Source organism: Neolamprologus brichardi, chromosome 5 (assembly GCF_056152115.1).
Source record: "Neolamprologus brichardi isolate AB-2024 chromosome 5, ASM5615211v1, whole genome shotgun sequence".
Taxonomy (NCBI): domain Eukaryota; kingdom Metazoa; phylum Chordata; class Actinopteri; order Cichliformes; family Cichlidae; genus Neolamprologus; species Neolamprologus brichardi.
The window spans coordinates 14128693-14145316 of record NC_142108.1 but is presented as its reverse complement, the minus strand read 5'-3'; the positions used below and the strand labels follow the sequence as shown (position 1 = coordinate 14145316).

Sequence of the window (16624 nt, the reverse complement as noted above, 5' to 3'; positions counted from 1 at the left end):
TCGGGTTGCCTAGCAACGTTGGCTAGACGTCCCATTTCACAAGCCTCTCACTTCCGGCCTTAGTGGTCTTTGAGTACGCGGCACTTGTGGACCGTTAAGGCTGCGTACTTTAAGGCTGCAGACCCTGAATTGGGATACAGCCAACATGTCTTGAAGTTCTCCAGAAGCCTGATAATGAACTAATCATTTGTTTCAGGTGTGTTGACCCAGGGTGATATTTAAAACTTGCAGGACACCGGCCCTCAAGGTCTGGAGTTCCACACTCCTGCTCTAGTGTATACTCCTCTCTGTGGTTTAGATATTATTTTATTACTATTATTTGTTGTTTAAGGCTGTAGAGATTGGATTTTACTGTTCCCTAATTGTTGTTGTTTTTTTTGTTTGTTTTTTCATTTTGTTTTTTTTCACCAGTGGGAATCTTGTCTTCACATACTTTTAAGTGAGTTTCAAGGGGTTCTGCCTAATTATTACTCTTTTCTAGTTAACATTTAGAGCTGGAAATGTTAGATGCAAAAAAAAATTAAAAAAACAAAAAAACAAAAAGGAGATTTTAATGACTGCAAACAGCATCAAAATTAAAACAGGGAGATGAAGATACAGCCACAAAGTGACACAAGCTAAAGGGGGAAAAAAAGCAGAACAAACAACCATCTGAAAATGACACGTTGAAGGCTGCAATAACGCCACTACAAGATGGTCTACTGGATTAAATGGTTCATAGTTTTAAATAAAAGAAGGAAGGCTGAATGATCTGGTCAAAGCATGGTTGAGACGTACAAACAAGCAAGATGTGCAGAAGACATAACAAGGACATCTGCTGGACAAGTGGGACTAATGCAAGATTAAAAAGAAATTCAGCTGTGACTGATGTCTTAATACTGATTATCTTCTGTATGGACGACCATGTCCATCATTGTAAAACACAATAAATTAGAGAGATTAGAAGCCTGAATAATCCTTTAATGTTTGGTTAGATTCTGTATATGCTGCACAAATTATGTCTCTAAAAACAGGATAACATGTGTTGGACTTTTGGGACTCTGTTAGAGAGTCTTCCCTCACACACACATAAACACAGAGATAATTCAGACAAGAGTACTGTTAACCTTACAGTTATTATAGATGAAGCTCTGGACAAATATTAAAATCAAAGAAATCATCAGAAGCTGCAATGATGGTAAATGCAATGGTAAAAGTTAATAACTAGCAAGAAATCAACAATCACAATCATTTATTTTTTTGTTACAGAATCCGACTTTTAATGCTTCAAATTATGAACTCCAGTCAGTGCTATATGTCTAGAAATAAACATTTTTAATGTATTGTAATGTAATGTATTGTTAAGTCCAAGTACATATACTGAGTAAGTGACCTGGAAACCTGGAAGGTGACTCTAACGCTTGATAGGAGGAGCAACATGTGAAACGACAGCCCCTAAATGTTTGCTTACAATGTCTTCTTGAAATATACTTGTGTAATTGTGTCTTAAATTATCTGTGTCTTTAAAACAGATAAACCTATGCTTTTATATTAACATTTTTTTAGACGACTAAAAAGGAACAATAACTAAAAGGTGTTTCTCGTAGTCCTGTCAGTCTATAGTCTGTGATAAATGTCTTATAAAAATAATTTATGTGCCACAGCTGTGACTGTCAAAAATTATCTTAAATAAATACAATGAACTTTGCAAATTCTTCTTTAAGCTGACTGTCCACAGATACACTATCAAACCTGAGATCAATATGCCAGATCTGCAAGTTTTTTAAAGTGAAGTGAAAAAGTGGGTAACTGAGGAAACTCAAAGTTTTGCAAAACACCCCAAAAACATGTTTTCAAGAAAATTATAAAAGGAAACTTGAGTCTATTTAAACCTGTTTAGAGCAGATGATTTACTTTATTTTTTACAAACATATAAACTTCATAGAAAAAGTAAGGTAACTTATATTTGAGCAATCATTTCTTTGCTGTCACACGCCTCTCCCCTACTCTGGCTCTAGCCCCTTGCTGCCAGAGCGAAGGTAGCTTAGACGCAGCGGAGCGGAGGTGTAAGTGCCTGGCTTAAAACAGGACATGTTAACTGCATTTAACCTTCAGTTGCTCTTTATATATTTAGGTAGGAGTCAGACCATGTTTCCTTTTAGCTGAGAAACATTACACCCAGGTAACCTGCAGTGTTGAAAACGTGTTTTCCGACGATGTTTGCTGCCCTACAATCAGTCCTGCTCTGTAGTAAAATCAGCAACATTTGACCGTCCTGTTGCTCCCACTGAAATTTATGCAGCCTATTTAAAATCTAAAACTTGTCCGTAGCCTACTGTTGTTGCCACTGTCCTGTTTGAAATGGAATGAGAGAAGTTGGTTATTTTGTCATATGTGCATGTGCCGATATTAAACCCAGGAACAACATTCAGGTAAAAGTGTAAGAACAAATGATCCGTCAATAAAGGATAATGTTGGATCAGTGTTTCAATATTTATATCTTTTATTAGATGTTCATGTGGTTTGGTTATTTGCCTTTTGGTTGAAAGTAAACTGTAAGAGGACTTTTTTTTATTAGTGATCTTAATAATATATTTTTTTCATATTAATGTAATTTTTTCATCTAATTGAATACAATCTATTTGTGTATGATTGTCAGTCCAAAGAGGGAGAGAGGAGGAAAGAGGGGAACATGAGGAGAAAGTACAAGGTCAGGAAGAACCAGGTAAGAAAACACACAGGGAATAGTGACAGGCACAACAGAAACTGTTAAACTGTTTGAGATAGTTCACCAAAACTGATTTGCCAACCTCAAGGTGAGGCAACATAGGTTAAAATAAAAGAAAAAAATCTGCAGAGCCATAGTAGTATCTGCAGTAAAGATCTTTTCATACATTGTGTACATTGTACCATAGTGTCACAATACGGCTGTGTGCAGGCAAGAGTAGGACCCAAACTCGCAGAGACAAAAAGTAAACTCAGCTTTATTGCTGGCGTGGAGTGGTGTGAAAGTAAAACAGGAAACACACTGACGGAACTCAAGACATGTAAACTTAACAGACTGGGGAGACAGAACATAGGGACCTGAAACATGGAACAGAAAGGCACAGTAGACACAACATGAACATAACAACGCCACAGGGGAAGAGTAAAAAAAAATGCAGGAACACAGGACCTCTTTCAAAATAAAATGGGAAACATAATGAAACGCAAACATGACAACATAAGAAACACAGACATGAAGCACATGAAGGACAAGGGAGACTTAACAGGGATTGGACACACAAGGGCAATCTAATAAACAAATGAACTTAGATAACCTAATGAACAAAATAAACTCAAACTTAAAACGCTGGGTCAAAAGACCCAGAATCATGACACATAGGCAAAGTTGCCTCCATTTTTATAATTTTTTATCAATATTTTCTAGATTTGTACATTTCAAGGACTCTATTTTTGGAGTGTATTTTTATATATCTGTATTGTATTATACATACACATTAAAAGTGAATCTCTGTCCAAGAAATGAGCTCAGTTTACATCTTACTCACTATGATCATCATTCATCATAAATGCACCAAGGAGACAGTCAGAGGGAACTAGGGACAACTGGAGACATTTAAGGATGCAGGGACTGACAGAGACAGGGAAGAAGTCTCATCGTGACGAGTAAAGCCATCTTGCCTGGCTGAGCAGCTCTCTGGGTGCTCAGCCCCCCCAAAGCTCTGATCCTAGAATCGCCCCTGGTACAACACATTATGGAGTATGCTTCTGCTGTGAGGTCCCGCCTCCATGTACTTCAGTTAATCGCCGGAGGGGTATATTTATAAATAATATTATATTAGGGAAATTTTCCTATACATATTTTTGACCTGGGGGTAGAATTGATTGTGAACTGGAAAGGGAAAATGAGATGATGAGATAGCCTTTATTTGTCAGTTGCAGGTCTTTTGCCCACAACCGAGATGACAGACCTTGCCGACTGTACATACAATACACAAACATCCCATTGGGGAGACAGGTCAGGCCTATGCTTGAAAATGCTTATGAACTTGCAAATTACAACATGATGCATTTAAGGTAACCCTTTTAAACCTTTATTTAAGAAGAAAATTTGTTCCACTGTGCGATGGCCGAACCTGTTTCTTTTCATGGAGATAATTTCTCCTGCCTTAAGGAAAATCCCCTCACATGGAACAGAAGAGCCTGGAGTGCAGAAAAACTGGTAGAGATGCAGTTATACAGTCTACCTGGGCCTCACAAACTATCAGCTAAAGAGGATAAATAAATTAAATTGCTGCACATTTTGCAGACTAACAGTTTAAGATTATTTAAAAAATAAAAAATATTTTTTTATAACATTAAATGTAAAGAGTCAAATGGGAGTCTTTCTAAAGTTATTTAATTATATTTATATTTTAAAAAGCAGATTTTTGACATTTTAAGTTTTTCCCATTTTCAGATAAATTAAACACGCAAAATACAAAGGCAAACAACAAGAACACAAAGCTGGAAAACCTACCCGATTGACCAAAATCAACTCAAAATACTCCCACATGACAGAAACTCTTCTATTCCTCGCTCGCTCCAAATCTCTCAGTATAAATATCAGTGGTTTGCTATCTGTCACCATCAAAACACTCCACAAATCCCGCAAATGATTCACTTCCTTATAAACCAGTGAATCAGACACCGAAGCAGTTAGGTTCTAAATGAAGCTTCGGACGTCACTGATCACGTGACTCTGGCCAAACGAATCAAGCTTCGACACAGTGCTTCTGAAGCAGTGTGTTGATTTTTTTTGACACACGCACAATTAATTCTGAACCAAGCCAGTTATTCATTAAATGACTGTTCAGTACAGAAGTGAAGCCCAATAATCATGATTTCACAGTCACAAATGAACAAAAGATTTTGTCCTTCACTTCTGTCAAACAAAGCTGTATGAAACGTTGCCTAGCAACCGGGTTGCCTAGCGACCGGGTTGCCTAGCGACCGGGTTGCCTGGCAACCGCCTAGCCTAGCAACTGCCTAGCAACCAGGTTGCCTAGCAACCGCCTAGCAACCAGGTTGCCTAGCAACAGTGTTGGGAAGGTTACTTTTAAAATGTATTCCATTACAGAATACAGAATACATGCCCCAAAATGTATTCTGTAACGTATTCTGTTATGTTACTCAATGAGAGTAACGTATTCTGAATACTTTGGATTACTTAATATTAGAGATGGCACGATACCACTTTTTTATGTCCGATATTGATACCGACATCATAAATTTGGATATCTGCCGATACCGATATGAATCCGATATAGTGTGTTTTTTAATCAATAAAAAGCTATTCTGTTATACCTGTATGTAAAAAATACACTGCGCCTAAAATATTTCATATTTCAGCAACACATATCAATCTAATAAAATTAAACCTGCTCCATCCTTCCTATTCTGATATTTTAAAGAGTACTTAGCAGAAATATTAAGCAACCTAACTAATAGGGTTGCAAACTCCCAGCAAAAAAAAATAGGGAACCACCCACACCCCCCACCTCATGTTGCTTAATCGATGTAATTAAATTTAATTTGATGCAGGGAGGAAAATGCACAGAAATAAATTATTTTTCAAGAATAATTAAATAGATTCAACATCTTTCTTCAACAAAATTGCAGACTGCACAGATGGTACCTTCCCAAAGGAAAAAGTCCCAGATAGCAAGGAAACATTGAAACAACGTTGAGTCAATATCAGGCGACGTCATTGAATCAACGTTGAAGTGTGACGTTGACCTAACGTCACTCTTGCACCCTTTTTTAATGTTGAAACAACGTCAGGTTTTGATGTTGAATCAATGTTGAAACCTGACATTGAAACAATGTCAGATTCTGATATTGAAACACTGTTGAGCTATGGTGTTGATTTTCCACCTCTTTCGCACAGTTGCTTTTTATTAAAACAACAGTTAAATCATGACTGGAAATCTATCTTTCTTTATAGGTATTTTAACCAATACTAAACTACTGCATGTTTCCATCAATACTTAAACCACCTAAACACATAATTGTACTTATTCCTCAAATTGGACACCCTTTATAAAAAAAAAACAACAACAAATGTCTCACAATGTATCATGTCAATATTAATATCCTAAAATAAGAAAGCATTGCATGTGATGTAACAGAGAAAAAAAATAAACAAAAAAAGGTCAATAGGCGTGTTTCGTTTGCTAAATACTTTATTAAAAGACAGTTTCCTATTTACATTTATATGTTTCACAGAAGTTTGTAATTTTTTACTCTGGGATGGGGATACATGATGTGCGTCCTGCACCACCCATACCCATACGATCTGGGGCGTATCGGAGCCATTTCTGCACTGCTTGTGCAAAGACAAACTTGGACATAGAGTTTGCCCCTAACTGCTGCGTCAGGCCATCTAGGAAAAAAATACACACACAAACAAAAAAAGTGAATTAGAGCACATGAATAAGCTCTTGTTAATTGTCTTCAGTATGTAAACTCCTAGGCTGATAAACATGAAAGTCACCAGGCGTAAATCTGCAAACTGCCGCATTTGATTCCCAAAGAGCTATGAGCTGTGATAAGTGATAAGTCTTAGCATGGTGTGCCGTGTATCCTTTAAAACAAAATAAACATGGGGTCCTCGGGCTGTACAACTACAACTCGAGGACTAAACAAGCCAAAGACCAAAGACTCCATCTCCAGATTAACCGGACATGAAAGTCTTGTTATTAAGAAAGACAAAGTAATATAGCAAAAAAACTGTAAAACTTACCACCATATATGCATTTGCAGAGCGCTGTATCTTTAAATGCCATTTTTTGCTTTGTCTGGTCCTTGGTTTTTTTCCCTGCCCAGTTGAGTACCGAGGCCAGCTCGTTTGTAATGGCATAAGCCATTACACGGCGGACTCGCACCTCCAGTGTGGTCCCTCCAATCAAGGCAAAGCGTCTCACCTATAGACACATTTTAAGAGATGGAATTAGCGTGTCTCATGTCTTAAATGTGTATGCAAGTGCTTGTGTGTTTAATCAACAGGCCGTTGTTATGTATTTAAATCACATCTGACAGCTATTACACTTTATAGTTACAAAGTGTACATAACCTTTATATACTTACCATTGCCTTATTTGCCTCTTATGATTGAAAAGCTGCCTCTGCATTGTTTAGCTCCTCAATGTTGTGCAAGGGCAAATCCAGAGGCAGAACCCCAGCATCTACCGATTCATTGCAGCAGGGACGGCGGATGGCTCTGACCTCCTCACGGAGTTCGTTAACAGCTGTCGTCAGGTCTGACAGCATAGCTAATATCTTTTGTGAGGTCGCATCTGTTTAAAAAAACAATTCCAGAAAGATTAATGGCTTAAGCAGTGAGAGGCGAAAAACGAATATATAAATAATAAAACGCAGTTTACGTGTGGACAAAAGGTGCAAACGCAAGGTAGGTGAGCGTGCATCGTAAAGTTAGGTGAGCGTGCATCGTAAAGTTAGGTGAGCGTGCAACGTAAAGTTAGGTGAGCGTGCAACGTAAAGTTAGGTGAGCGTGCAACGTAAAGTTTGAATTGAGTCCGAATCGAAGCGGGTGCTCTCCAATCATTAAAAGTAACAAAGTCATTGAACACATTTATACAGTTACCTTTACGTTTATCAATCATATATCACAGATTTACAATTTTTTGTAGTACTATGCTAAAAAGCAACTACAGAGCGAAAGTCTGGGTCAAGCGCCGAGGCGACGGCAAGAACAAAGGAACCCTCGAAGCGTTACAGCTAGCTAGCTAGCTTTGTAAGAGAATATAACGGAAAAGTATGAAACGAAAATGTTTTCTTTGTTGACTTTGTTCGCAGTGCAGTTTATTTGTTGCCGGATTGTAAGATGAAAGTAGACACAATTTCGGGCTCCCACATTTTGTCCGAAACTTTACATTAACAAGTTTGTTTGTTTTTTTACTGTTATTCAAATGCAACCGTGGAAATAACGAATAGAACAAAAGTCATTCATTCTTACCTTATATTAATCGTGGTGCAGGCCAGTGCAGTGCATGAACTGATGCCTTCTCCGGTCAATTCCGCTGAGAGTAAATCTAATGTCCCGCTCTACTGTACAAGACAATGGTTACCTGAAGGGATGTACCACTGTGAGAGGGGGGGCTATGGAATAGTCCAAGTGGTAGCAGCTGTAAGCGGTTTCATCAGTATTTCAGTGTTGTTTCAACATTGGATTTGTGTTGACATTTCAACCCTGACGATTCTGATGGTTCAGATGGAAAATCAACATCTGTTCAATGTTTCCTTGCTATCTGGGGTACTATAGCTTACTAGGGTATATTAGAATTAACAGTTACTATATATAGTAATGGACTTATATATATTTTTTACATCAGATTAAAACTTTGGGTGTAAGAGTCAGATAATTATTTATTAAAAGCTAGACATTTTAAATGAGAATAAGAAAGAAAAGTATGTCTTTGTGCCCCCTTTTCCCTGTTCATGCCCTATCGGCCCCCCTGGCTAAACTTTGCTAGATCCGCCCCTGCACAGTTACCAGCCGTCAGCTGCGTAGAAAACGATCCTGGTGTAGAAAGTAATATTAAATAAATTCTAACAGCAGATTATCAAGCTTAAACGTGCTGCTGTTGTTTAGCTGCTGGTTTCCTCTTTCTGGTACAAAGTGGGCCAAAAACAAACAAGAGAGACGGACTCGCGACAGAAAAGCCGATCAGCTGATCATTGATCAGTTTCACGTTTGAAGTAGGAGCAGGAGAGAAAGAGAGAGAGAGAGAGAGGCAGTCCCTCTATATATTGGTTGTTAATCTTAACGCGGGAATGCTTTACAAACATTCAGAGATGAACTTACACACTTGCTTTACTTCTCTCTGGGAAAACTTCCTCGGAGATGAAATGCTGGTTTGGTAGCACGCAACCGCTCTATCACGTGATGCACACTGCTGCAAGTGCTACGGTTATGAGCCGGGTTACGCCTTGTAGCAAGTTTTGTGAGGTGCTTTTTTGATATTTAATGGATCGGATTACATTTTTTATTTCTCGCCGATATCCGATCCAGGAATTTGGGTCAGTATCGGACTGATACCTAATATCGGATCGGTCCATCTCTACTTAATATATTATCATGCTGTTTACAACTACATGAATGTACTATTGCTGTGATTTATTACTGTTACTGAAGGTCCGCGGCTCCAAACCGTAGTAAAGGGACCTCTGGCTAATATGGTGGGTTCTGTGTCGGGCTCGTAGCCGAAAACTAGCTTTACTTTGTTGTCTGGGTCAACTTTGCTAGCGAGAGACAGAGAGAGGCGTTTAAAGGCTGCTCCAACGGAACTTATTGTTTTTGGAGGAAAACACGAACACGGTGTACAGTCAAGTCTTAATAGCTTACTTACAACTGGGCTCGTCAGGCACTCTTCTTGGCTGCAGTGGTTATTATATTTACATGCTTCCAGCTCCCGTTTTTGCTCGATGACAGCTTGTACTTTTCCTTTTTCTCCCTCCCTCGCTCACAGACACATAACGTGTAGGGCAGTCCATTCTCCCTGCAGCACGGACTACACTGCCTATGATGCTACATTCTTTAGAGCTATACCTGTAGCATTCTGCCTATTAGCTTAGCACAACAACAACAAAAAGTCCTCTCTCACCCAGGAAACACGCAGAGAGAAAGCGTCACCATGTAACCATGGCAACCGTAATGCTGCCACCTGGAACAACAGAACGTAGCTGTCAAACAAAAATAGGTTAAAATAAAAGAAAAAAATCTGCAGAGCCATAGTAGTATCTGCAGTAAAGATCTTTTCATACATTGTGTACATTGTACCATAGTGTCACAATACGGCTGTGTGCAGGCAAGAGTAGGACCCAAACGCAAACTCGCAGAGACAAAAAGTAAACTCAGCTTTATTGCTGGCGTGGAGTGGTGTGAAAGTAAAACAGGAAACACACTGACGGAACTCAAGACATGTAAACTTAACAGACTGGGGAGACAAAACGTAGGGACCTGAAACATGGAACAGAAAGGCACAGTAGACACAACATGAACATAACAACGCCACGGGGGAAGAGTAAAAAAAAAAGCAGGAACACAGGACCTCTTTCAAAATAAAATGGGAAACATAATGAAACGCAAACATAACAACATAAGAAACACAGACATGAAGCACATGAAGGACAAGGGAGACTTAACAGGGGTTGGACACACAAGGGCAATCTAATAAACAAATGAACTTAGATAACCTAATGAACAAAATAAACTCAAACTTAAAACGCTGGGTCAAAAGACCCAGAATCATGACACATAGGCAAAGTTGCCTCCATTTTTATAATTTTTTATCAATATTTTCTAGATTTGTACATTTCAAGGACTCTATTTTTGGAGTGTATTTTTATATATCTGTATTGTATTATACATACACATTAAAAGTGAATCTCTGTCCAAGAAATGCGCTCAGTTTACTTCTTACTCACTATGATCATCATTCATCATAAATGCACCAAGGAGACAGTCAGAGGGAACTAGGGACAACTGGAGACATTTAAGGATGCAGGGACTGACAGAGACAGGGAAGAAGTCTCATCGTGACGAGTAAAGCCATCTTGCCTGGCTGGGCAGCTCTCTGGGTGCTCAGCCCCCCCAAAGCTCTGATCCTAGAATCGCCCCTGGTACAACACATTATGGAGTATGCTTCTGCTGTGAGGTCCCGCCTCCATGTACTTCAGTTAATTGCCGGAGGGGTATATTTATAAATAATATTATATTAGGGAAATTTTCCTATACATATTTTTGACCTGGGGGTAGAATTGATTGTGAACTGGAAAGGGAAAATGAGATGATGAGATAGCCTTTATTTGTCAGTTGCAGGTCTTTTGCCCACAACCGAGATGACAGACCTTGCCGACTGTACATACAATACACAAACATCCCAATGGGGAGACAGGTCAGGCCTATGCTTGAAAATGCTTATGAACTTGCAAATTACAACATGATGCATTTAAGGTAACCCTTTTAAACCTTTATTTAAGAAGAAAATTTGTTCCACTGTGCGATGGCCGAACCTGTTTCTTTTCATGGAGATAATTTCTCCTGCCTTAAGGAAAATCCCCTCACATGGAACAGAAGAGCCTGGAGTGCAGAAAAACTGGTAGAGATGCAGTTATACAGTCTACCTGGGCCTCACAAACTATCAGCTAAAGAGGATAAATAAATTAAATTGCTGCACATTTTGCAGACTAACAGTTTAAGATTATTTAAAAAATAAAAAATATTTTTTATAACATTAAATGTAAAGAGTCAAATGGGAGTCTTTCTAAAGTTATTTAATTATATTTATATTTTAAAAAGCAGATTTTTGACATTTTAAGTTTTTCCCATTTTCAGATAAATTAAACACGCAAAATACAAAGGCAAACAACAAGAACACAAAGCTGGAAAACCTACCCGATTGACCAAAATCAACTCAAAATACTCCCACATGACAGAAACTCTTCTATTCCTCGCTCGCTCCAAATCTCTCAGTATAAATATCAGTGGTTTGCTATCTGTCACCATCAAAACACTCCACAAATCCCGCAAATGATTCACTTCCTTATAAACCAGTGAATCAGACACCGAAGCAGTTAGGTTCTAAATGAAGCTTCGGACGTCACTGATCACGTGACTCTGGCCAAACGAATCAAGCTTCGACACAGTGCTTCTGAAGCAGTGTGTTGATTTTTTTTGACACACGCACAATTAATTCTGAACCAAGCCAGTTATTCATTAAATGACTGTTCAGTACAGAAGTGAAGCCCAATAATCATGATTTCACAGTCACAAATGAACAAAAGATTTTGTCCTTCATTTCTGTCAAACAAAGCTGTATGAAACGTTGCCTAGCAACCGGGTTGCCTAGCGACCGGGTTGCCTGGCAACCGCCTAGCCTAGCAACCGCCTAGCAACCAGGTTGCCTAGCAACCGCTAGCAACCAGGTTGCCTAGCAACCGCATAGCAACCGGGTTGCCTAGCAATCGGGTTGCCTAGCAATCGGGTTGCCTAGCAACGGAGCCTAGACGTCCCATTTCACAAGCCTCTCACTTCCGGCCTTAGTAGTCTTTGAGTACACTGTAAACCCGAATAAGTTACCAGAACTCAAAATTTTTTTTTAAAGTTGATCAACTCAAAAGTCAAATTTTTCCAGAACACAAAAGTTTGGATTACATGGTACTTGTATCTTTTGAGAATGGTCAACTCAAATATTTGCAGTTAATATGACTGAAAGTTTCAAGTTTACAAATTCAAAGGAATAAGTTCACAGAACTTATAAAAAATAAATACACAACCACAACATTTTTTATGTTAACAACACTCAAATGTTTATTAGTTTGTGTTGTCATTATTTTAAGTACACGTTAGTCAAATATGTTGATTACTTGATACTTAAAAACATGTGACCCAAAACTTAAAATTTTTGAGGCAATTGATTGCCTCAATTACACTGAGTATCGGTAACTTAATATGCAAAAGTCATAAACATCTGCCATTGAACAGTATCTTGCCTGCTCCCTTTTAGCACATTATGTTGAAATTAAATACATTTTTTAAAAAAATATTAAATAAATTAAAAATAATTAACAAAAGCATTTATAAATTAAAATAAGTAGACCAAAAATTGTTTAGTCAGACTGTCAGTAATAAAAAATAATGCCAAATAATAATAAATAATATCAAAATGTGCTTTTGGCTCTCTGGCTAATATCTGAATAAGGCAACAGGGCAGCAATTTGAGTGAATTACAATGCTATTTGTTTTACATTAACCAGTATCAAACAGTGAAATTTGGGTCATCTTGCGCAGCCCACAATGTTTTAGAAATAGTATTACGAAAAACATTAAAACATACAAATACAAAACATTAGTGTTGCTTTGCATTATGTTAATGAGAACAAAGGCACGTTGTATAGTTTGGACCTATTGGCTGAACACCTGTAGAGTAATGCAATAACGTTTTGAGGCATTATTTAGATAAAAGGAGAGAACTTTGAACTAGCCTTTTATAATGCTTCACCCTGCATCCTTCTTTCAGATGAGTTCCTACATAACCAAGTCATTCTTGAGGGTCTGTAACCTGGGTGACAGTTTACCACTTTCTAGACCAAGTAAAATCTTTTGAGTAAATTCTAAAGTGTTGGTCAGGGCTTTGAGGTAGCTGAGGTGAAGTGCATAGATCAGTCCAAACATTACCAGGAAGGCTTCACCAAATCTGGGGAGACTGACCATGGCATCACTTTCAGTGACGACAGAGATTTTCACAGGTTGGTAGTGAACTGGACTTGTCGTGTCATGGTCACTGATGACAGTGAAGAGGGCCACTTCAACACCATCAAGCTCCAACTCATCAGATTCGTCCTGAATGAATGAAAAAGAGATACTAATCACAATCTAACCCAAGAAATACAACAAACGACATATAATTTCTCATTTTACCAACTCCCGTTGAGATCCAATACCTCTTTTACAAGGGAGACCTGGGTCTCACTGTAAGAGGTGAAAAACAGAAGATCCATGTTCTGCACACATAAATCAGCTAATTCACCAGAGAATCAAGTGGTGTGAGATAGACTTAAACTAAGCTAAAGGAAATACATAGGAAAATGTTTTACTAAACATCTTATCACTTTCAACAAAACACCAATTCAGTTCATTCGTAGTGAGGAGACAGAAAAGACCACACATGGAAACCGTATGGGTAGACTAAACAAAGGTAAGTCCAAACAGTGCATCCAAATACATGTTTGTACTTTGATGCACTGTTTATATACACAGTAGTATCTGTTAGATACTTAAGGACACTCACAGTGCAGGTTCTGAAAAATCCAGAGACAACCTCACGCAGATAGACAGGAAGGGCGTGGAGAACGGTAGTGTGCTTGGTGTGGATATCATGTATTTCCTATTGCCAGATAAAAACAGAATTGTATATACTGGTGAGTTTACTCAACAACAACAACAACAACAGTCAAATCAGAACATATGTCCACAAATAACCTGTTCACACCTTTAATACAGTCAGACAAATAGCAAACACAAAGTGGACTAATAGGTCATCAGTCGAGGAAGATGGCGGTCAAGTCCAGCGTAGAATGTATTGGGCAGGTTCTGATTTGTAATCCGCTGAAACTCTGCATACAACTACAGCAGAAGGACAATACAGTTCAATTTGAAGAATCTCGCACACCTTTATAAAGCAGCAAAAAGCTGCCACATGAGTAAGAATTACAATTTTCATTTTAAAGAGAGCTGATCCATATTACCTCAGACTCCATTTTTAGAGCAGGCCAGAGGTCCAAGAGCTCCTTCAGTGGCGGGCAGGACATCACTATGGTTTGTCTGCGCAGGGGAAATGTGGTCTCCATCAACTTTCTAATGAGGGGCAGGTTCTTCTCAGCCTTCTTGACTTCTTCAACAATTGCTTGCCTCAACTGGTCAAGGCTTGAAGGATCCTTTCCTTGGGGAAAGTTTGGTTTTTTAGGGGTTTTTAAGACAACTCGAGAGAGAGCGAGAGCGGTGATTGGTAGAAGAATTCACAAACAAAATGAATTACCTGGTATCTTTATCACATCCCCAGTTCTCTTCCTTGACTCGGTCTTAATTCTTGAAGCTGGAACAGAGAGATCCAAAGGCATAAACTGATGAACAATTAAAAAGCATCATTGTATTTTAGCATGTGCTACATAAATTAAGTTTATTATTAAATCCTACCTACTTGAAACAACAAAAATAACAGAACTTTACCATTCTTATATGTCCTAACTTAACTGTGTTACGTTGTGCTTAAGTTATGATTTTAAGTGATGCTTACTTAATATAGAAATAGTTCAATTCAATCAAAAATTATTAGTTTCGTTTACTCAAAAAGAAGAACATGTTACACGAACTTGACATATTTAAGTTAACAGAACTTTTTAAAGACTTTGAGTATACACTACTTAATCTATTTAATTACTTTGAACATTCGGGTTTACAGTGTACGCACGCACAATTAATTCTGAACCAAGCCAGTTATTCATTAAATGACTGTTCAGTACAGAAGTGAAGCCCAATAATCATGATTTCACAGTCACAAATGAACAAAAGATTTTGTCCTTCATTTCTGTCAAACAAAGCTGTATGAAACGTTGCCTAGCGACCGGGTTGCCTGGCAACCGCCTAGCCTAGCAACCGCCTAGCAACCGGGTTGCCTAGCAATCGGGTTGCCTAGTAACGGAGGCTAGACGTCCCATTTCACAAGCCTCTCACTTCCGGCCTTACGGTGTGTTCACACCGAACGCGATGGACGCGAACAAAAACGCCCCAAACGCCCCTAATTTGACGCGTGCACATTCGCGCCTCAACGCGTGTCCAAGAAAAATCCATCGCGCGTCAAAATATTATATTTTGACGCGCGTGAACCGGAAATGTGGGAGGGATGTGGGAGGAAGTTGTGCCAGACCGGTATCTTTGCAAGATGGCAGCTGTCGAGTTAGCGCTTGAAGAGAGAGTCTCCCTTCTCTATATACTGTGGAGAGCAGAGCAGCGGCGTACAAGACGTCCTCGCCGTACCTGGGTCCATCAGGTCCTCCAGAGGCGTGAGCAGTTTGGTGAGTTTCACCATTTGCTCCAGGAGCTGCGCCTGGATGACGGCCGATTTCAGCGATATCACCGTCTTTCACTCGGCCAGTTTGAGGACCTGCTTTCCCGCGTCGGTCCCAGAATCGCCCGCCTAGACACCAACTACAGGCGCTCAATCCCACCTGCAGAGCGCCTGTCCATCTGCCTGAGGTTAGTAAAAGTATTTAATATGGTAGTCCTTTATTGATACCTGTGCTAATATATGCTAAACTATCCATTTATACACTGCTAACGTGGATGTGCTATGCTAACAGTGAATGCTCTCGGTTTTTACTGATAGCAAACTGTGGTACAGAGACGACTGTTTATAATATTTCTAGTGATACTCAGAAGGTCTCATCAAGTCCCGATTTAATTCGATTTATGCTGTTATCAGTGTTTGCAATGATAGCATGGCTGTGGTGTCATATCAATGTATGCGCTCGGTGTTTGCTGATATCAAACTGTAGCATTAGGACCACTGAGTTAACCTTTGTAGTGATACTCACTCCTTTTTATTTAGACCTGGTTTAATTCTGGGATAGTTGAATATTTGTATATAATCCCCGCAGACTGTTTTAGATTATATCTAATATATATCATGTAATTATCCTTATAATTACAAAATGTTTTATGTAAGATTTATGTTTTGTAATTTGTAATTTTGTAATTTCAATAATGTATTTTGTAACTGCAGTACACATAATACTCATTTTAAACAATTTTGTCCAGGTTCCTTGCCAGCAAACAACTCCTCCAGAGAGGCTGTCCTGGTGAGGGAGAAATTCATGGCTCACTTCTCGGTGGAGGGAGCTGTGTCTTGGCAACCAAAGGAGTAGCCTGTTTGAAGTCCGAGTGACTTCCCCACAACGGCTCTTTTAAGAGCCACCCACAAACCTCTAAAGAGTGTTCCTGTCTTTTTAAATTTTTCTTAATAAATGGAGCTCTACTCCAAAATAAACTAACCTCTTTTTACTCTCTTAAGTAACTTGTCTT

At 38.8% G+C, this 16624-nt stretch overlaps 1 long non-coding RNA gene across 1 annotated transcript; it reads right to left on the bottom strand.

Moving 5' to 3' along the window:
• Positions 1-6200: 6200 nt before the first annotated feature.
• Positions 6201-8209, bottom strand: LOC148102751 (uncharacterized). Its single transcript, XR_015719075.1, has 4 exons — positions 8000-8209; positions 7111-7319; positions 6767-6947; positions 6201-6406 (listed from the first exon to the last, which is right to left on the bottom strand). It is a non-coding gene; the product is annotated as an uncharacterized LOC148102751 (long non-coding RNA).
• Between the last annotated feature and the right edge of the window lie 8415 nt (positions 8210-16624).